General features: G+C 42.7%; 1 long non-coding RNA gene and 1 pseudogene across 1 annotated transcript; both read left to right on the plus strand.

Annotated features, from left to right (window-relative positions):
- Positions 1-16,080: 16,080 nt before the first annotated feature.
- LOC136466767 (uncharacterized) lies at positions 16,081-23,318 on the plus strand. Its single transcript, XR_010761435.1, has 3 exons — positions 16,081-16,105; positions 22,929-22,992; positions 23,259-23,318. It is a non-coding gene; the product is annotated as an uncharacterized lncRNA (long non-coding RNA).
- Positions 17,458-21,874, plus strand: LOC136462237 (uncharacterized; annotated as a pseudogene).
- Positions 23,319-23,546: the final 228 nt, after the last annotated feature.

The raw sequence follows: 23,546 nt of genomic DNA on the forward strand, positions 1-23,546 counted from the left end.
TCCTGGTGGCAATGCTCCAACATCCCAAGGTCATAATTATCTGTGTTACAATTGTGGAAGGACTGGTCATTTCTCCAGGGAATGTCCATATCCCAGGTAGGCTATTCAAAATTATCAGAAGGCCCCTGTCAATCAACAATAGGGTCAGGCACCAAACAAGAACCCCAATCAGAATGCTCAGAAGGGCAAAGATAAGACGAAGATAGGACGGGTGTTCTATATTCAAGCTAGAGAAATTCTGGAAGGGGAGCCAGTGATGATGGGTATGTTTCCTGTTGCCAATCACCCTGTAGTTATACTTTTTGATTCGGGTGCATCTCATTCATTCATCAATAGAACATTTGTGGTAAAGCATGAAATTTCAATTGGGGCAACAAAGGAAAATTTCTTCATACAGTCGCCCGGGGGACGTCTGTGTACTAAGGAAATGGTATACCAGGTACCCATAAACCTAGGTGGGCATATTTTTCCCACTACCATGATTATCCTTAAGGATCAGGATATAGATGTAATCTTGGGAATGAATTGGATGTATCAGCATAAGGCTATTATAGATGCTTTGAATAGGACATTAAGGGTGAGTTTGCCTGATAGTAATTCTCAACTTCTCATCCAACTTCCAACCTTAAGAAGATCAGTGGTCAAGGTTTGTGCAACTGCTATCAAAGAGATTAGAGATATCCTGGTAGTGTGTGAATTTCCAGATGTGTTTCTTGAAGATTTACCCAGTCTACCACCTGATAGAGATGTACAGTTTAACATAGAGTTGCAACCTAGAACAGCTCTAATTTCTTGGAGAGCTTATAGGATGCCACCTAAGGAATTGGTTGAGTTGAAGACTCAGTTGCAAGAATTGATTGAGAAGGGGTTTATCCAACCTAGTTCATCACCTTGGGGATGCCCGACAATTTTTGTGAAAAAGAAAGATGAGACCCTGAGGTTATGTGTTGACTATCGTCCGTTGAATGAAGTGACCATCAAGAATAAATATCCCTTACCTCAGATAGATTTGCTTTTTGATCAATTGGCCAGAGCCAAAGTTTTCTCCAAGATAGATTTGAGGTCAGGATATCATCAAATCAAGATAAAGCCTGAAGATATTCCCAAAACGGCATTTACCACAAGATATGGATTATATGAATACTTGGTAATGTCTTTTGGTTTGACAAATGCTCCAGCTCATTTCATGTATCTAATGAATTCAGTATTCATGCCTAAGCTAGACAAGTTTGTAGTGGTGTTTATTGATGATATTCTAGTATATTCCAAGAATAAGAAAGAACATGCTTAATATCTCAGAATTGTTCTGACCTGCTTGAGAGAACATCAATTATATGCCAAGTTCAGCAAGTGTGATTTTTGGCTTAAGGAAGTACAATTTCTTGGACATGTCTTGTCAGCTAAAGGCGTTGCAGTTGATCCAAGCAAAGTGAAGGATGTGCTTGATTGGAAACCGCCAACCACAGTTCATCAAGTTCGGAGTTTTCTGGGATTGGTGGGGTATTACCGTTGGTTTATTCTAGATTTCTCTAAAGTATCAAAGTCCATAACTGAGTTGTTGAAGAACCAAGTCAAGTTTGTCTGGTAAACTAATTGTGAAGAGGCTTTCTAGACTTTGAAGAGATTGTTGACCACTGCACCAGTATTAGCCCAACCTGATATCGAGAAGTCGTTGGATGTTTATTGTGATGCTTCAGGTATTGGTATTGGATGTGTGTTGATGCAAGAAGGCCGAGTCATTGCCTATGCATCTAGGCAACTTAAGCAACATGAAGAACACTATCTGACTCATGATCTAGAATTAGCAGCTGTGGTCCATGCTCTGAAGATTTGGCGGCATTACCTACTTGGTAATATGTGCCATATTTATACAGACCACAAGAGCTTAAAGTATATTTTTACTCAGTCAGAGTTGAACATGCGACAAAGAAGGTGGTTAGAACTGATTAAAGATTATGACTTGGAAGTACATTATCACCCCGGTAAAGCAAATGTGGTTGCAGATGCCCTCAGTCGCAAAAGTTATTGCAATTGTCTAACAGTGAGAACAATGGGTTTGACTTTATGTCAAGAAATGGAGAAGTTGAATGTAGAAGTAATTCAACAAGGTAGTTTGACCAACATGATTGTTGAAGCCACTATTCGAGATCAAGTTATTGTTGCTTAGAAAGAAAATAAGGGTATAGCCCATATCAAAGAAAGGGTCAGGAATGGAAAAGCAGAATGCTTCAGCATAGATGATGAAGGTGTGTTATGGTTCAAGGATCGCCTGGTGGTACCAAAGGTTCCTAAGTTGCGGCAGTCAATTCTAGAAGAGGCACATGCTACTAGGTTATCTATCCATCCGGGAAGTAACAAGATTTACCATGACTTGAAGCAAAGATTCTGGTGGACTAAAATGAAAATAGAGATCGCTAGATATATAGCAAAGTGTGATACTTGTCAAAAGGTGAAAGCTATACATTTGAGGTCTGCTGGTGAATTACAACCATTACCTATTCCATTTTGGAAGTGGGAGGACATAAGTATGGATTTTATTGTTGGTCTACCCAAAACATCAAAGGGATTTGACTCAATATGGGTTATTGTAGATCGACTAACCAAATCAGCACATTTTCTTCCAGTTCAGAATACATATCCCACTATACGGTATGCCAAGATGTATTTAGAGTGAATTGTGAGTCTCCATGGAGTACCCAAGACTATTGTGTCCGATAGGGGTACACAGTTTGTCTCTAGTTTTTGGAAACGGTTGCATTCTTCATTGGGTACCAAGCTCCTGTATAGTACAGCTTATCATCCGCAGACTGATGGACAAACTGAAAGAGTCAATCAAGTGCTTGAAGATATGTTAAGGTGTTGTGTCCTTAACTATTCCAATAAGTGGGACAAATGCTTACCTTTGGCTGAGTTCTCATACAACAATAGTTATCAGGAAAGCATTAGAATGGCTCCATTTGAAGCACTCTATGGTCGTAGATGTAGAACATCGCTAAGTTGGTCTGAGCCAAGAGAAAGAAGGTTATTTGGGGTTGACCTTGTGAAAGAAACAGAAGACAAGGTTAAGCAAATACAAAGTAATTTGAAGATAGCTCAATCCCGACAAAAGAGTTATGTGGATAGACGACGTAAACCATTGGTGTTTAATAAAGGAGATTTTGTATATCTGAAAGTATCACCAATGAAGGGAGTTACCCGTTTTGGTGTTAAAGGCAAGTTGGCACCTCGATATATTAGACCATTTCAAATTTTGGAGAGGTATGGAAAAGTGGCATATCGCTTGAAATTACCAGAACATCTCATAGCTGTGCATGATGTGTTCCATGTTTCTCAATTGAAGAAGTGTCTCCAAGTGCCCGAGCAGAATGTTGAGGTTGAAGGAGTGGAACTTGAACCAGATTTGACTTATTCCAAATATCCTATCCGAGTTTTGGATTAGAAAGATCGTGTTACTCGAAGAAGGACAATCAAGTTCTACAAGATACAATGGAATCAACATTCAGAAGAAGAAGCTACTTGGGAATCAGAAGATTACTTGCTAGAAAAATTTCTAGAGTTTCTGGCGTCAATATAGAATAGAGTAATGTTAGTTGAGCTCGGTTGTTATAAATTATGTTTTGTAAAGGGACCTCAGCTATTTTATGGACAAGTTTTGGATGTTTTTGGACTGACACATTTCCTTTTCCATTACTTACCCTATGGCTTTGAATTTCGGGGTGAGATTTCTTTTAGGGGGAAGGATTGTAACACCCCGGGTGTTTAAATATTAAAAACAGGACATGTCATCATATGCATTGCAAGGCATTTGGTCATATTGCAAACTTTGATATGCATTCACTAAAACAAGTTTACATTTATGTTATGAGTATTGAATTGAATTGTTTGAATCAAGTTCAAAATTTGGTTTGGATTTGAATTTTCGAGAAAACCCTGATTTTCAGCATTTAAATCTTACCCTGAAAACTTATTTCAAAATCTAAGCATATTTTTGGGTTGAACCCAAAAGCAAAAGTGTAGAGCTTGTCAAGTTATACAAAGTTTGTTTTTGGAGTTTTCAAAGTTGTTATGAAAAATTTGAAGTAATTCGAAAAGGCGTAATTCGTTAGATATTCCCTATTTGAATTCAAAAGTTCATTTCAAAATGTAGACTAAATTAGGGGGTGGTTATAAAAGCAAAGTTGTAGAACTTTTGAGTTTGAACAACTTTTATTTTTGGAGATTTTTGAGTTGTTATACAAATTTGGGAGTAATTTGAATTTGAAAACGAATGGCAATTCTATAATTACTGCGAACAGTGTTCACTGCCTAAGCTACATGGCCAACGACCTTCTTCGGCGTTCTAGGCGCACGCGTGGACATCCTCAGCTTCGTGCTGGCGTGGAGAAGTCTCCTGCGTGGCTTCCTTGCGCTTCTGAGCCATGCTATTTAGCCTTGGCCATCGCCGTTTGCCCCGCTCCCTTGCTCTGTTTTTCCAATCGCTGCCGCCATAGCTCCGGCGAGCTCGCATTGCCTCCCCAGTGCCGTTGCCATCTCGGTAAAGGCCGTCCCAGCTCCGTATCTTCCTTGTGAACCCAGCTAGCTAACCTTGGTCGCCTAGAATTGCCAAGAACCCGCTGTCCACGTCTTTCTTCCTCGTGGCCAGCAACCTCACCACCACGGGCATGTCATCGTGGCCAGAGCCCTCCGGTGAGCTGTTGCCCTTGATCGGTGTACCTACGGCTTCGTCTCAATGCCATGGTGCTAAATACCTCATTGATTTTGTCGTTTTGCCCATTGCAGTCACCGGTTCACCGCCGTCAATGATCTCTGCTTCGCCGTGACCACCATGAACGTCGACCCACCTCTCTGTTGTTCCTCCGGCTTGTCCATCGCCTTCAACGTGATCAAGGTGAGCTCCTGGTTCTTCCTATGCCTTTTGTTTCACCGTTTTCGGTTTTGTTTCACTGGCATAGTGCCGTCGAGCCGCCGTGTCCACCGTGGCCGGTGCCATGCTCATTTTGTGCCGCAATCGATGCAACTAAGGACGTAAGTTGATGCGCATAGTCGTGGGGAGCATGTTGGTGCATTTGCCTTCGCCATTGGTCTCATTGGCGGCGAGTTATCGCTGGTCAGCGCATCGCCGGCGTGGTCAAACGCGGGAGGTTGAAGATGACAAGTGGGACCCGGATGTCAGTGACTGTGTAGTTCAAAATGGATTTTTTCTATTTTCAAGAATGAATGAATAGTATCTATTTTTGTTATTTTTGTGTAGAGTTATTTAAAGCTCCAAAAATTATGAAAATTTTTGTGTGACCTCTCTATGATGTATATTATTTAATAAAAATATGAAATGTTATTTTTAGCAATTTTTGAATGTGATGAAAATTGCTCAATTTATTAATAATTGGATTTCCATGATTTTTCTAGGCTTATTTAATTGTCCAAAAATTATGAAATTTGTTTTGCCACTTACTTATCATGTGATAAGCATTTACAAAAATTTTGAGGTCAATTGGAAGAAGTTGATTTATTTCATAATTCTTAATTAATTAATTAATTCATAAAAGCAATAGTAACCTTTAGTGATTTAGGTTTTGTTTGAATTTTTGATTGCATGATGTCCTTGGGTCATTAGTTGGTAATGATCTTTGGCAATTGATGTTAGTATTCTGGAAAGGTTTAGTTAGTTTGACTTGCAACTGTACCGCGAAGGAAAGTTGTATTCGAATTGTTAATTTTTGCATCCATCGTCGAGCATCATGTTTCATGTTCCGCATCATGTTAAACATGGCATTGTTACTACGTGTAGTGAACGAAGGTGAACACGTGGTAGTTAATCAAGTTGCGGAGGAGGTTAATCCGTCTGTTGGGGTCGGATCGAATACTTGTGGAACGTCGCAAGAACCGGACTTTTCCGTCAACGAAGGCAAGCCCCGGATGCATACAACCCTATCTTGTGTTTTACAAATTAATTTTGCTTTTGCTTTTCTGTATTGCATTAAGTGATTAGGAGTTAAGTCAAAACCTAATTGGTGCATTACCAACATTATTTTTCTGTATCTACCTTGTTACCAGTTTTACATCGTATATGTCTAGTTATGCTTAGCCATGCTTAGACAGATCAAAGTCGGGTGATTACCTGTCACCTGCAGGTTTTAAATGGATCTTTGGTTACTTATGTTATCATGTGATATGAGCATGTGGATTAATAAATCTAGACTGGGCGGACTTGGTGTGTGTGAGCCACAAGACATGGAGGTCTTGTGAGCAGGTTCTTTTCGCCTGTGTCAGTTAAGGTCCGTCCGTTGTTGAACTGTGTGTAGTGAGACTTTGTAGTACTAACCACATACTCCGGTAAGCCTTAACTTGGCTATTCTATTACGAGAATGGCTACTCATGCAGTGGGAGTGGAGAGATGGTAGGAATAGCGTGTACCCACGTGGCAATGGGCTAGATTGGTGGAGTACTATATTCTCGGGTGGCGTGGACCTGTTCTTGTTTAGAGGATCCGAGGGTAGGTTGGTATATGTAGGTCAGGGACCTGCATATGTCGTGTGGTCTAGAATCTCCAGCTGGGTTTATAATTGGTTCGAATCGTCGTTGCTCCTTGGTTATGGAGACTCACTTCTCTGTTCCTCATCGTAGTATTAATAACTGGAACTTGAGGTTGGTTTGAGAAAGTGTGGATATGAAGTTTCATGATCTCAATGTGGGTCATGTCATCTTTGTATGTGATCTATATGAAGTTTTAAATGTTGATATAAAGAATTTTTGTTAAAGAGCTTTTACGCAAAAGAACCTTGATTATTGCTAAAGCCATACCTTGAAACCCTGAGCCTGCATTCCTGAGTTTATAAGTTCTTATCTTGGTTAAGTCTTGTTGAGTACTTTTGTACTCAGGGTTCGTTGACCCTTATTGCAGGTGAGCCTCATGAGTAGATCTATTTTGGATCGTGCTGCATGACTATTGTTTGATCTGATGATGAGAAGTAAATGTGTGGCTCTTGGGCAGGGCAAATTTGTTGTGTGTTTTGTATTATATTATAATGCCACTCCACTACTATATTTTGTATTAATTATCGAACTTAGTTTGTAAGGTTTGAAACCACTGGTTTGTAAACTAAGTTATTGTATGACTTCCGCTGTTTTTACTCTGATGTATATATTTGAATAAATGCTATAATACTGCAATGACTCTGTAATGTGATCATGTTCAGAAATTGTGGATGATTCGAGGTTCCCCGAGGACACCCGACAGACTTCTTAAGTTACTAGGAACATATGGATGGATGTCAAAGGTAGTTGGACAGTGACAAGTGCATGTGGGCCCTATAATTTAGGAGGTTCTTCCACAAGGTGCCTAGCTATCTTTGTGAAGAAGAAGGATCAATCCCTATGCATGTGTGTAGATTATAGGCCCTTGAATGCAGTTACAATCAAGAATAAGTACCCTCTGCCACGCATAGATATCTTATTTGATCAGTTGTCTAAAGCAAAAGTCTTTTCCAAGATTGATTTGAGATCTGATTGTCATCAAATCAAAATTTGGCCTGAGGATGTTCCAAAAACTGCATTCTCTACAAGATATGGTCTGTATGAGTATCTTGTTATGTCTTTTGGATTGACCAACGCCCCCACACATTTTATGTATCTGATGAATTCGGTGTTTATGCCCGAGTTGGACAAATTTGTGGTGGTATTTATAGATGATATCCTGGTGTATTCGAAGAACAAAGAAGATCATGTTGAACATTTGTGACTGGTTCTCACTAGATTGCAGGAACACCAGCTTTATGCAAAGTTCAGCAAGTGTGAATTTTGGCTTCGTGAGGTACCTTTTCTTGGACACATGTTGTCCGATGGTGGAATTATGGTTGATCCCACCAAGGTGCAAGAAGTGTTGAACTGGAAGGCTCCAATCTCGGTGCACGAGGTTTGGAGTTTTCTGGGGTTGGCTAGCTATTATCGTCGCTTCATCTTGGATTTCTCTAAAATAGCCAAGCCTATGACTCAGTTGCTGCAAAAAGACATGAAGTTTGTCTGGACTTTCAAGTGTGATGCGGCTTTCCACACCCTACGAACTCTTCTAACTTCGGCTCTGGTTTTAGCACAACCGGATATCAAGAAACATTTTGATGTGTTCTGCAATGCATCAGGTATAGGTTTAGGAGGTGTTCTTATGCAAGAGGGTAGAGTCATTGCTTATACCTCTCGCCAACTTTGGAAGCATGAAGTGAATTATCCAACGCATGACTTGGAACTCGCAGCAGTTGTTCATGCTTTGAAGGCTTGGAGACATTATTTGCTCGACAATGTGTGCAACATCTACACTGATCATAAAAGTCTCAAGTACATCTTCACTCAACCAGAGTTGAATATGCGTCAGAGAAGATGGCTCGAGTTAATCAAGGATTATAGCCTCCAAGTGCACTATCACCCTGGCAAGGCAAACGTCGTAGCGGATGCCTTAAGCAGGAAATCTCATTGCCACTCATTGATTGAGATTGATATCCATTTGTCAAAACTCCTTCATCCTATAGTCCTTTACAACATCACTGTCAGTTGTACTCTACAGAGTCGAATTATCGAGCTACAAAAGACAGATGCAGGTGTGTTCCACATCAAGCGCAAGATGAAAGAGCAAGAAACCAAACATTTTCGCATAGATGAGAATGACGTGTTGTGGTTCAAGGATAGGTTGGTGGTTCCAAAGAAAAGAGAGCTTAGAAATCAAATCATATCCGAAGCCCATTCCTCTAAATTATCTATTCATCCTGGTAGTAGCAAAATGTATCATGATTTGAAGCCTCGCCTTTGGTGGACCAAAATGAAGAAAGAGATAGCCACTTATGTGGCTAGGTGTGACACTTGTTGTTGAGTCAAAGCTGTGCACATGAAAGCTGGATTACTTCAGCCACTCTCTATTCCAGGTTGGAAATGAGAGGAGATAAGTATGGATTTTATAGTTGGACTCCCTACTACTCAGAGGAATTTTAACTCCATTTGGATGATTGTAGACCGTCGGACCAAGTCTGCACACTTCATTCCTGTCCACATAGATTTTCATCCAACTGACTATGTGGAGTTGTATTTCAATTAGATAGTCTGACTTCATGGGATACCTCGTACTATTATCTTAGATAGAGGACCATAGTTCACTGCTCGCTTTTGGGAGCACTTACACGGATTATTAGGAACTAAGTTAGTAAGAAGTTCCGCCTATTATCCTCAAACCAATGGACAAACTGAACGAGTGAATCAAATCTTAGAAGATATGTTGAGAGCATGTGTCATCTCGGCTAAGGGTTCATGGGAAAAATGGTTGCCCCTAGCTGAATTCTCGTACAATAATAGTTATCAAGAGAGTATCAAGATGGCGCCGTTTGAAGCTTTATATGGCCGAAAGTGTAGAACCCCGTTGAATTGGGTAGAAGCCGGTGAAAGGAGGTATTATGGAATTGATTTTGTTCAAGAAGCTGAAGAACAAGTCTGTACTATCCAAACCCACATGGCTGTAGCTCAAGCTAGGCAGAAAAGTTATGCTGATCGACATAGAAAACCTATTGAGTTTGAAGTTGGAGACTTTGTTTATTTGAAAGTCTCACCTATGAAGAGTGTCCAACGCTTTGGTGTGAAGTGAAAGCTTGCACCGAGATATGTTGGTCTGTTTGAAATCATTGGACAAAGTGGTAAGGTAGCATACAAGATCCAATTACCTCCTGAGATGAGTGCTATCTTCAATGTCTTTCATGTATCCCAATTGAAGAAATGTCTTCGTGTCCCTGAAGAGAGAGTTCCATTGGGGGATATCGAGTTAAAATCTAATTTGACCTTTGAAGAAAAGCCGGTCCAAGTGATTGACACTTGGGAGCGAGTGACTCAGAGTCAGGTGGTCAAGTTTTACAAAGTCATGTGGAGTAATCAGGGTAGTGAATGCGATGCAACGTGGGAAAGAGAAGATTATTTGAGGGACGATTATAAAAATTCTATCAACAATGGTACGCTTGTCAAATCTCGGGATGAGATTTTTATAAGGGGGGAGGGCTGTAACACCCCAGGTGTTTGGCTTCCACATTTGCACTTGCATTTCATGAACATGAGCATCATGCATCCATTCGTGAGCTTATATTGCATGAAACATGTTTTCGAAACATTGCAACATATTGTTATATTTCATGTGTGTTGGTTTTATGAGATGAATAGTGTGCAACACTCAAGTGCAACATGTGCAACTCACTTTAGTGAAACATAGCTAGTTAGTACTATGCAACAAGATCATGAAATGTGTGAAACATGACTATGAAACAAACGTAACATTTCATTGGTTTTTCCTTGTTTCAGTACATACAATGCTTGATTCTTGTGTGACCAATGTGTGGTGTGGCTAATAATTCTCTTAAGTAACTTATTTATACTTAGAATGTCATTTGGAACATTGTTCATGTTGATCATGTTGCCTAATTGTGATTTCAAATAGTGGTTTGACTTGTTTTGACCCCTGAACTCTTTTGTTTGACTTTTTAAAAAGTACAACTTAGATTGTTTACATGTCTGAGCAATCTAAAGCAAAGTTGTAGCAAATTTTATAAGGAACAAACTTTATTTAGAAGCCAAGTCATGAAAATGTGCACAACATGCTCAAAAAGGGCCCATAATTAGTGTTGAGGGCTGATTCAACACTTAGAAAAATTTCTAAGTCTGAATTGCAATTCCAGTTTGATTGAGCTGACTTTGGCTTGATGTAACTCATGATCCTTTGAGAATTAGCTGGTCATTTCTGAAGGATTATTGTAGCCCTATCATAGCTCTACAACTTTCATGTATATTGTTTGCACTGATTCTTCCCGGTTTAGGAGATCAAACGCTGTAAATTTTTGCTGTCATGCTCAATCGGGTTCACTGAAACGCTGCTACAGTGTCAATAGGGTTCAGAACTCATGGCCACGTGGAGGACACCCGTCGCCGGCTGCCACGGCCATCCTGGCACTGCTGGCCACTACTTGAGCCCATGCCCATCTACTCGACCAGCTCGCCATTCCATTTCTCGTTTTCAATCGCCTTCCCTGCTCACAACAGCAGCGCACCGCCACTCCGCCATTGCCGAGCGAGCTCTGCCGTCGCCTAGCTCACTCACCGCTACAAAAACATGACCTCTAGCTAGCCCACAGCTCCGCCGTGTCCTCCTCTACCTTATCGACCTTCTAGCTAAGCCATCTGAGCCATAGGTGAGGGCCATTGGCCATTTTCTCGACGCCGTCTCCATGGCCGCACCTCATCGGAGAGGAGCTCACCACGGCCAACCACCATCGGGACCCTCTTGTCCTCCTTTCTTCGCTTGGTTAGCTCCGTGGTGACCCCATGAAGCTTGTACCGAGCTCAGAAGGGGCATTGGGGGCTCACCGTCGTCTGTACCTCGCACCAGAGCTCCGTCGTGCCGCCTTCGCCGGCGACGAGCTACCTCCGGTTAGCTTTAGGTCTTGCCGGTAGCACCATTCGACGTGGCTCGTCACATAGATCATGTAGGTGCCCTCGATGTCGTCAGAATCCTCGCCGTCGATGAGCTAGGCCACTACCGCGCCATCGCATGCCGTCTCCCCTGTTTCCGTCTCACTGACCAGCGGGCCCGGCTGACACACGGGTCCCACGTGTCAGTGATAGTTTAGCTGTAGGATAGTTCAAATTTGTTGATTTGAATGCTGTTTTGTGGATTTTGTATCTCCAAATTGGTAGATCCAAATGGTGTGATTCAAATTTTAGTAGAATCACAGTGAAGCCTAGTATTTAGGAAAAATATGACATGAGCACTTGAAGTGGAAATTTTGGATGAATAAAATAGGAACTTGAAATGTGTTTTTAAATGCATGCAAAATTGTTTAAGTTATATCTTGAGTTTTTGTGCTCCAAAAATTATGAAATTTTGTGGGTGAGCTATTATTGCTTAGTAGAAGCTCTAGTAAAAATTTGAGAGTTATTGCATGTATGATTTTTGAGTTATAGATTTTCCTTTTATCACTGATTGATACTTGTGTGAATTTTTGTAAATTATCTAGGAATCCTATGACCATGAAATTTTGTGGGGAGTATCCTAGTACCTTAAGGATGCTAGGAAAAATATGAAATCTGTTGCTTGACACTTTTCACTAAGATTTCCTAATTATGTCATTTTAAGCCATTTATTCTTATCATTTTTGTGTAGGCTGTTATACTTGCTCAAATGGTGTGACATTTTATAGTGGTCTACTTAGAGCATGTAGTACCCACTGTAATTTTTGTAGATTTAATGGTGAAGTTTTCATATATGTTTACAATTTCCCCTAATTAATTAGATAAATTAAGAAAGGTATTAAAAGAAATGATTTGGTGATGAACACCTTACTTTCTGGTGTTCTTGTGATATGTGTAATGAGTGAGTAAAGTTAGTTTTGTCCAATTATGTGTTTACACCATAAGTTAATAATTGTTGTGTTGCCTTATGTCCTTCTGGATAGTTCTGGGGACTTTATAAAGTTCCCCATGATAATTTGGTTTTCTGTCAATGGGGTGAATGCAAAAGTTGTAGATAAATTATGTATCTAGCTCCTGTCAAAATTTGATGGCATTTGGCCCAGTAGTTTAGGAACTACAACTGTTCAATGTTAGGTTCCAGTTTTGCCTACTCTGTGTCTTGTGAAGACAGATTTCTGTTGATTAAAGAATTCGACCTGGTAAAGATTGGAATCATGCTTTGAGGTCTGAAAATGAATTGTAGACAATTTCATAAGTTTTTCAAATTGTCTTGTTTCCTGTCATTTGGATTTATAAATCTCCAGTTATGGCCAGTTTATTGTACCGCTATATAGTTTCTATTTTGCTGAAATACAAATGCTTGTGTGTATGCTTTGTTATAATGTTCTTGTTGATTGTTTAGGGGCTAGCCTAACTTGAGAACATGCTTAGGTGCAGGTGCTAGGTCCTTAACTGAAGATGAGCAATTATACATTAGGTTGTATAAACTTGGTAAGTTAAAGTGATTTGAATAGAGCTTAAGTAGAATATGCGGACTGCAGTGAGCATGTGCATTCCCCGAGCATCCCTAACTTCATTCATGTGCATCCATGATATTTATCGTGCGCATACATGCAATAGGTGTGCCGGAGGGAGTGACGCTGCTAGAATTCAAGGGAGCCAACCAGGAGGAGGAGCCCGAGGTGCAGGAAGCCGACAAAGCAGCCGCCAAGGAGGAGTTGCCCGAGTGCCCTGACCACCATTCTTCCTCTTTCCTGAAAGGCAAGCCCTGGAGCATATTAAGCCTCCTATGTTTTTACAAATACCTTGAGTATCTTTTATTCGTTGATGATGCATTAAGTATAGGAATTGGTTGGAACCAATTGTTGCATTATATATCCATCCTTGTCTAGATATCGCACTGGAATCCTATTTAAGTTCAGGAACGGGTTAAATGCTTAGCCATGCTTAGTGCGGTAGAAGTCAGGTGATTTCCTGTCACCTGCGCGCTTTAGGATGAGGTGGATCACGGTTGGCTATATTTGCTTTCGTGGAAAAGAACCATGTTAATAATAAATTAAGACCGGGTAGAGTCTTGTATAGGTTTGGACATAGTGACTCCATCTAAGTCATTTAAGGACCGATACGCTGTACGTCCTTATGTCATGTTGAACGCAGCCTAACACTTAGCTGGCCAGAAATGTCATTCCGACCGCGAAGCCTAGTAGCTCGACTTAGGCTGGGGATGCGAGCAGTGGCGTGCATTCTGGAGGTAGTAAGGATGTGCGGAGAGCCATTGGCATAAGTCCAAGGTGGGTTAGAGTCCCGAACAACCTTGGTAGAGTGGTTCTCTGAGAATATCGATCTATTTGGACTCGCGACTCCTGAATCGTACCAAAAGTGACTCGTTTGCGACCCTAATGGGGGAAGCAGGGTTTGTGTTTAGGAATACCCCTCCAGCTAGATAGAAATCGATTCGAATCACCGTCTCTCCTAGATAGTGAGAACTTGACTGAGCAGCGGCAATGTAGATTCAATTAATTTAACGATATGGTTAAATGGATGATGATGATAATGTTGCCATGATTTATACCTGATATGGTTATTAATGTTTGCACCTTAATCAAATGATTGCTTAGTACAAGTGCTAATATAGATGATAGGTTAATGGCTAAAAGTCACTGCTAGTTCAGGTTAAGAGTTAATCATTATTACTTATGCTTTTCCGCAAAAAGAAAGTGTCAGCCAGATCCACTAAATTAAGCTATGCATAATCCTTGGTGTCATTTGTTTTGGTTTCCGATGGGTAAGTCTAGCTGAGTACATTACCGTACTCAGGGTTTATTCCCTCTTGTTGCAGATGATCTTCTATATTAGGGATTCTGTAAGTATTGTCTCCACCCAGCGGGTGATGAAGACTAGATCATGGGCATGATCTCTGTTTCTCTTATCTGAATGCTTTTGCGGATTGTGATCAGCGAACCAGTATTTATATTTGAACTCGGGTGTGTAAGTTAAACTATTTGCTTCCGCGTACTTTACAAGACTTGTTTTGTAATAACAATGACTCTGAGGTGTTGTAACCTATTTGCAACCGTCTGTGAAATGTTGTAACGTATGATATGTTATGTTGAATTACTGTAATCTTGGTTGTATGCAAGTTGGTCTAAAATCCTTCGAGATTTCAGTTGACTACCGGGTTTATATGGGCTCAAGTGCGAGAATTTGATCGTTTTGGCGATTGTTTTTGTACTTGTGCTCTTATAAATTGGTTGGTTCTATGACATAAGGTGCTGAACAACCCTATCTTCCACACTACATTGCCTACAACTCTAGTCAGCTGGGAATCTTCCTAGATGATGGCCAGAGGAGCTACTATAGAGATAGGAGCAGGTGCTACCACTGCCTATAGAGGAATGGCCTGTAATGAAGCAGGTGCTATAGGTGGCTACACAACAGTGTCCTCCATTTCATCCTCCCACTAATAAAACTGACGCCCTCTAGCCTATAAACAACAACATCAAAAGATTAGCACCAAACAACGAACAAAGAAGAGCTTATGAATGAATGAGCAAGGAAAAAAACAAACTACAAAGTACGGGCACTTGTGGAAGGCATGGTTGTTGTTCTTCCTAGTCATCGATATGAATCAATTAGCTAGCATGCCATAAGTTGGGGCACATGACCCACCTTGGCCTTCTCCCATAGCTGCTTGAAGCTTGAGACATGGTAGTGACAACAAAGTAGAAGGAGACACACAAATGGAGAAGGTTGAGTGGGAAGAGAGGGTTGAGGGCCTATTTATAGCACTAAGCCAGGGGGTCACTTTGGCGCCGACCCAATGACTTTGGCACCAAAAAACTTGCCCACATGAGCCATCTTGGCACCCAAACGCTCGGTCAAGGAGTGGCACATAGGCAAACAATGATTTCATACAACATCTCTAGCATGAGGGCACTTCGGTCTTTTGTCCTCGTCATTACACATCGTTACCAGTGAAAGTGGACATAATGGTTTGAGAGTCAAAGAAATAAAGTGTCTTGACACCTAGCTACACCCCAAACTTTTTAGTGGCTTATAGAAAAGGCCCATTTTTTTAATGGTACGTAAAACTCTCTTAAATATTGAGGAGCGTACGAATTGGGGGATCAATATAAAAAATTTCTCCTCCGGGTCTCCCCAATTTCTCCCCCCTCTCTCTACTCTCTCTCTCTCTCGGTAGACGGCAGCGGAGCACAGCGCAGCACAGGCGAGGACGCTGCCGCTGCGTGTCCTTGGGATCCGATGAGGCAAGCCCCCTTGTTCCCCTCTCTCTATCCCCTCGCATGGCTTCCCCCTCTGCATCCCACATAGTGCCGGTCATGGGGGAGGATTTCGGATGTGGCAGATCCATAAGCCATGAGCCGGTGAGATTCCAACGAAGGGTGGCCCAACGCGGGCATGGTCGACACTACCTTTGCTTCTCCGAGATCCACCGAGGTGAGCATCTATTCCTCCCCGCATAGGTCCATGGTGTTGCGACCACGCCGGAGGTACTTGACGCCCATAGAGGAAGAAGACTGGATCTAGTGGATCCATGACATGGAGGCACCATGAGTCCACGACCCCCATGAGATTGGTCTTCAATGTTCCCCATTCAACAGTTAAGTATTGGGCCATATACGTGAGGGAAAAGTTCTTCTGCTTAATGATGTAGTAGTCTAGATTGAATTGATTTAGGTAATTTATTTACCCTTCTATAGAATGCTAGTACACTGAATTTGGTTTGAATAAATCTTGCCTATAACTGCAAGTGTACATGCAAGCATACACACTGGTATCCTCTTGTGTTCAGCTGCATTTTGTATTCAGCAAGTGCTTGTCAGCGTCACCAAGGAAGTCGAACCTGAGTCAACCACCAACTAGGAGGGCGACGGAGCACCTGAACGCATCACGAGCTCGGTGAACCAGGCTGAACCTGAACCAAGGAAAGGGAGTCGCATCTGATGCACCAACGTGCTATTCGGTGGAGATGAGTGGGCATGAGTCATAGGATACGCACAGCTACGTCTGTGAGACTCACGCCGATGGCCAAGGGCCGGTATACATAGGAACAGAGAGAGGACTAAGGTGTATGAAAAACATATGAGAACAACTAAATACTAAGCTTCTCCTTTCGTCATCTAGCTGTTCTTCCAACTTTCCCTTCCCCTTTCCAATCCCTTCCTCCTAGGAAGCTAACAATTGGTATTCAGAGCCTTCCGATTCTCCTTCGCGTTCCCTTTCTCTTCTCTGATTAACATATTGTCGTGGTTGGTAGATTTTGTTGTGCCGCCGCTAGCTATGGTTGCGCGATTGATTTCCTATAAATCCCTAGATCTGCGAATCGAGTCAAGAACACGCGACCTAGATTCCTCACCACCGCCACCACCACCACCACCGCCACCACCACCAAGACCTCCAATCCGTTTCCACTATACTTGTTCCACCAAACATCGGGGTGCCATGAATCTGGATATCCAGCTCCTGTTGGCAGAGTTCTAGAAAGTCGCCTCCGCACAAGTCGTTACCCAGAAGAAAATCGACGAGCAGACGGATCTCCTCGAGCGGCCATTCATCAAAGCGGATGAAGTCCTAGACAAGCGCTTCTGGGAGGCCGACGCGGCAGTCAAGCAGCGGATCATCGACTCCGAACTTCACTAGGATGCACGCCTTAGCTCCATTGAGAAGACCGCTTCAGATCTCACCTCTTGGCGCCACGAACACGAAGGAATCGTCGATGACCTCCATCTTCGCATCGGCAAGCTTGACAAGTACTGGAACCGATCCGTGATTGAGTCCGCCGCCGCTCACCTCGAGCCGGCTATCTTCACCGAACCACCAGTCAAGTCAGAGCAGCACGCCGCATCTGCATCTGCTGGCTACAAGGCTGCTCGGCCCAACAGGCATGGCGTCGATCCTCACCACCGGGAGAATGAGTTTGGGGTTGTCACAACCTATACTCATTCCCCAGTCATGGGTATGGACAACTCCTCTACAAATCCCCCTAAGTTTCATGGCACTGCATATGACTTAGTATTATCCCGCAATCGCCCACCTGAAACCCACCATAACCCCATTGGCAAGCTTCCCAAAATGTCCTTCCCAACCTTTGATGGCACTGACCTTAAACTATGGATTACTTGTGCTGAAGATTACTTTGACATGTACTCTGTTGATCCCTCAGTCTAGATTTAGTGCTCACGCATGCAATTCCTTAGCCCTGCCAAACGCTGGATCCAATCAGTTACTGACAAACTAAAAACCATAACCTGGTCTGAATTTTGTCAAGCCTTGCATACCCATTTTGATCGTGATCAACATGAATACCTTCTTCGCAAGATGAACCGCATTCGCCAAAATTCTTCTGTGCAAGATTATGTTGATCGTTTTTCTGAACTTGTTGACTAGCTCACAGCCTATGATTCCTCCACAAATGCTCTGCATTACATCACTCGTTTCCTAGATGGCTTACATTTAGACATTCGTACTGTCATTCTTGTTCATCGCCCTGATTCCCTAGATACTGCGTATACTTTGGCGTTGTTGCAGGAAGAGGCTGCAGAGTCATCACGGAAACGTGAGTTCAAGCCATGGCATCAGAAGGTTGGCTATTCCCCTCCTCCATGACAAGACAGTTTGCAAGTTCGTACAGTCGACAAACCTTTGCTGAATCACAAACCATTAGACAAGAAGCTCATTGATCTCAAGGCTTACCGGCGTGCCCATGGTTTGTGTGATCACTGTGGAGAGAAGTGGAATTGTGACCACAAGTGTGCACAACAAGTGGGACTCCATGTTTTGGATGAGCTCTATGCTCTTTTCTCTAAAGAACCAGTAGAAGATCCAACATAAGATGGCACTGAGGGACCAGAGCCAGAAGAAACCTGTTACTACTTATCTTCTGACACTATAGCACAACCAGGGGTAAAGACCTTGCAATTCCAAGGCATGTTTCAGCAGCGGCCAGTCTTGATCCTCCTGGATTCAGGTAGCTCCACATCATTTATCAGCCAACACCTACTATCTCAACTATCAGTTATCCTAGTTTAGTGTCCTTCACTAACTATCAAAGTAGCCAATGGTGAGTTCATGCAGTGTTCTGCACAATTGCCAGCAGCAGTATGGACTATTCAACAGCACCAGTTTACTCATGATCTCAAGGTCTTGCCCATCACACACTATGACATGATCCTTGGCATGGATTGGCTACAACTCTTCAGTCTAATGAAGGTGGACTGGTTGCATCGCTGGTTGGTCATTCCTTGTAAAGATACTATGGTCCGGTTACAAGGCAATCCATTATTAGAGGATTTTGGGAATGATGAGTTGTTGGTGCACATATGCAGTATCACTCCACAACCTCCTGCCACCGAGGGTCAGTTCCCTCTAGCCATCGGTGCCTTACTGACTGAGTTTCCTTCTGTCATTTGTCCACCTAACCAACTACCACCTAAGAGGGATTGTGATCATGAGATACCATTGATTGAAGGGGCTCAGCCGGTCACAGTATGACCATACCATAACCCACTAGCCCTCAAGGATGAAATTGAATCTCAGATTGATTCTATGCTGCAACAGGGTATAATCCAACTGAGTACTTCACCATTCAACTCGCCTGTCTTGCTGGTTCGTAAAAAGGATGGTTCCTAGAGATTTTGTGTCGACTATCGATACCTCAATGCCCTTACTATCAAGACTGCATTTCCTATTCCAGTCTTTGACCAACTCATGGATGAGCTAGCAGGTGCTTGGTATTTTTCCACCCTAGACCTATTGTTGGGCTATCACCAGATCCGATTAAAGGAAGGTGAAGAGCACAAAACGGCATTCTCCACCCATGTGGGCCACAATGAATTCAAGGTCATCGCCTTTGGACTTTCTGGTGCACCTGGCACTTTCCAAGGAGCCATGAACAGTACTCTCAAGCCTTGCCTCCACCGGTGTCCTATTGTTTTCTTTGATGACATCCTTATTTACAGCAAGTCTTTTGAGGAGCATCTCGATCATCTCCGTCTGGTTTTGTCTTTGCTAGCCCAAGATCAGTGGCACATCAAGCTCTCCAAGTGCAAGTTTATGCAAACTGAGATCTCTTATTTGGGCCATGTCATCAGCGCTAAAGGTGTGGCTACAGACCCAACTAAGATTGAGGTAGTAGTTTCCTGGCCAACGCCGACTACAGTCAAGGAACTTCAGAGCTTTCTCGGTTTTGCCGGTTTCTACCGCCGCTTCGTTCGACATTATGCAGTCATCTCAAAGCCGCTGACAACATTGTTGAAGAAGCACTCACTGTTCATGTGGTCTACTGAACATGATTCAGCATTCTAGACTCTAAAGAAATGCTTGAGTTCTGCTCCAGTGCTGGCCCTTCCTGATTTCCAAAGACAATTCTGTATTGAGACTGATGCTTCTCACTATGGAGTTGGTGCCGTGCTCCTTCAGGAGGGCCATCCACTTGCTTTTCTGAGTCAAGCTCTCAGGCCCAAGAATCAGGGGTTGTCAGCATACGAAAAAGAATACATGGCTATCATTATTGCTGTTGATCAGTGGCGTTCCTATTTGCAGCTCAATGAGTTTGTCATTTTCACCAATCACAAGAGCCTCATACATTTGAGTGATCAGTGACTTCACACACACTGCATGGCAACAGAAGGTGTTCACAAAATTGTTGGGTTTGCAATACAAAATAGTATATAAGCTAGGTACTGATAATCGGGTTGTGGATGCCCTATCTCGCATTGGCCATCCAGAGGAGTTGTCTACCATTTCTGCCCCAGTGCCTTCCTGGCTCGATGCCATCATCCAGAGCTATGCATCGGATGCTCGGGCTCAGGAACTGATGGCCAAGCTAGCTATCTCTGCAAACTCTGAGCCTAATTTCTCTATGCACCAAGGGCTGCTTCGGTACAAGGGCCATATTTGGGTGGGACCTAATGTGCCTCTATAGCACAAGATTATCACAACTTTCCATTCTTACCTAGTGGGCGGTCATTCTGGTTGTCCTGCCACCTACCGACGCATCAAGCTTCTTTTTGCCTGGACCGGTCTGAAATCATCCGTTCAACAGTTTGTGGCTGCATGTCCTACTTGTCAGCAAGGCAAGCCCAATCACGCCAAATACCCCGGTCTACTCCAACCTTTACCAGTTCCCAGTATGGCATGGCAAAGCATCTCCATGGACTTTGTGGAGGGCCTTCCACCGTCTGGGGGCAAGAATTGTATCCTGGTGATTGTCGATCGTTTTTCCAAGTATGCTCACTTCATCCCAATGGCTCATCCATTCACTGCTTTTACAATGGCCAAAACATTTATCACCAATGTGTATCGTCTCCATGGTCTGCCATTGTCAATCATCTTGGACCGTGACAAGGTTTTCACCAGTCAGCTTTGGCAAGAGCTTTTCCGTTTGGCTGGCATCACTCTTCGGATGTCTTCAGCTTACCATCCTCAAACCGATGGCCAAACGGAGCATGTGAATCAGTGCATGGAAACTTTTTTGCGTTGCTTTGTCAGTTCCTGTCCAGCTAAGTGGCTTGATTGGATCTTCCTGGCTGAGTATTGGTACAACACCACATGGCATTCTTCATTGAACTATTCACCATTCTTTGTCCTCTATGGTCATCACCCGCACCACTTTGGGATCTCTGAAGACAGTTCTGTTTCCTTAGTTCCCCTAGCTGATTGGATGAAGGAAAAATCAATGATGAACACTCTCATTCAGCAGCACCTAGCCCGGGCTCAGCAGCGCATGAAGACACAAGCTGACAAATCTCATTCCGAACGCCAATTTGCAGTGGGCAACTGGGTGTACCTCAAGTTGCAGCCTTATGTGCAAACCTCTTTGGCTGCGCACGCTAACCAAAAGCTAGCTTTCAAATTCTTTGGCCCATTTCAGGTCATCGGTCGCGTGGGCGCAGTCGCCTACAAGCTCAAGCTTCCGGAGATTTCAGCCATTCATCCCGTTTTCCATGTGTCCCAGCTCAAGACAGCAATCCCCACATCTCATTCAGTGGCTGATCTTCCCCACAATCTCGACGGGTTGCAGATACCACTGAAGATTCTCCAGAGGCGCATCCACACAACCGACCACAATGTTGTTCCCTAGGTGCTTGTGCAATGGTCCAATCTGCCGCCATCTCTTGCTACCTGGGAAGACACTGAAGCTCTCCGGCAAAGGTTTCCTCGCGCTCCTGCTTGGGGACAAGCAGATCTTCATCGAGGAGGGGATGTCAGCGTCACCAAGGAAGTCGAACCTAAGTCAACCACCAACCAGGAGGGTGACGGAGCACCTGAACACGTCACGGGCTTGGTGAACCGGGCTGAACCTGAACCAAGGAAAGGGAATCGCGTCCGATGCACCAACGTGCGGTTCGGTGGAGATGAGTGGGCGTGAGTCATAGGATACGCACAGCTGCGTCTGTGAGACTCACGCCGATGGCCAAGGGCCGGTATACATAGGAACAGAGAGAGGACTGAGGGGTATGAAAAACATACGAGAACAACTGAATACTAAGCTTCTCCTTTCGTCATCTGGTTGTTCTTCCAACTTTCCCTTCCCCTTTCCAATCCCTTCCTCCTGGGAAGCTAACAGTGCTCTTGCATAGTTATTGTTAATATGTGATTTTTGCACAGTTTTGTTTGTTTTTGAAGAAGAAAATAGCATGGTAAGATCAGGCTACCATAGGACAACTGAATATTCTTATTCTTTGTGCTGTCCAGACAATCTTTTAAATCTAAACACTTTTTAAAGATAGGTTCTTGTGCGCTTTTGGTTCTAAAAATACTTTTAATTGGGAAACTGCTTGCTGTAGTTGGAAGTCTTTTACTATTATGAATACAAGGGAATCCTTTTCTTAATGTCTGAAAGGGGAAGGATCTCAGTGGCAAGCCTTATCCTCGCCTGTGCAATGCGAGGAGACCGCGACTCAAACCCGGGACCTTCCGGTCACAGGCGGTAAGACTCTACCGCTTGCACCAGGCCTGCCCTTCAAACTTCATGTCATGCACAGACCTATAAAAATATCATAGCAGTATAGCACAGGACAGATTTACCAATATATCATTTTCCAGCAACTCAGAATTAGCGAGATGGTTATTTAGTACAAGAAGTTCAACTTGCTTCGTTGCTGTAACATTATCACAGAAAATGGATGCTGATTATTTTGTCTAACATAGAAGAGCATGTTTCTTATTCTGAAAACGAGCATATCCATCAGTGTTTTAGATTGTCCAAACTATTGCAGATGTTTCTTTCTTGGCTTTGTTTATCTATGATACAGTAGAGAGAAAAGCAGAAGCAGGAACAGATACAGTAGAACTTTTTCTGAAAAATGGACCCTGCAGCAAGGAAACAATTCAGTGTTGTTTGAAAATCTATCCTGTGAACATTAGATAGCAATGCAGCCATTTATATTGGTTTAACATATGAGCAGTTTTGTTTTCTGCAGACTGAAAACTAAGGACCTATGATGCACATCGAGCCATTAACCATTACGTTGAAATGCAAAGAAGGTAGCGACCAGGAAAAAATAGGAAATTACATTCATGTTCACATATCTTGCTGTGCACAACCAACCCATTTCTGAAAAATGGACCCTGCTGCAAGGAAAGAATTTAGTGTTTGAAAATTTACTCTCTGCACAACCAACCCTTTTCTCAAAAATAGCTTTTTCCAGATCACTATACAACTTTGGGTTCAAAAGCTATATTGATTCAGATTTTGAACATAGAATAGCTTCAACTTCCAACATTGACGAAGGTACTGTTTTGTTACACAGATTCATGCGTCCGGTTTACATTCAGACATGGTAATACATTCTGCTCCATCTTTGACGAAGGTACTGCAGTCTGAATCTTTTTGTGTCACTTGATATAGTTGTCATTGCTACATGCCGTGTCTTAATATAGTTGTTTTCTCTCATTTCTTACTGTAACAGTGCTCATTGAATGACTCCTTAATGCTAATCAGTACGTTTTGGAACCAGGTAACCTCTTTTTCTTCTCTTTCGTTTTTTATTTATTTAGAAATCAGCATAAATATGATATTCTCCAGTAAAGTTAAATGA

This window comes from Miscanthus floridulus, chromosome 7 (genome assembly GCF_019320115.1).
Source record: "Miscanthus floridulus cultivar M001 chromosome 7, ASM1932011v1, whole genome shotgun sequence".
NCBI classification, from domain to species: Eukaryota; Viridiplantae; Streptophyta; class Magnoliopsida; order Poales; family Poaceae; genus Miscanthus; species Miscanthus floridulus.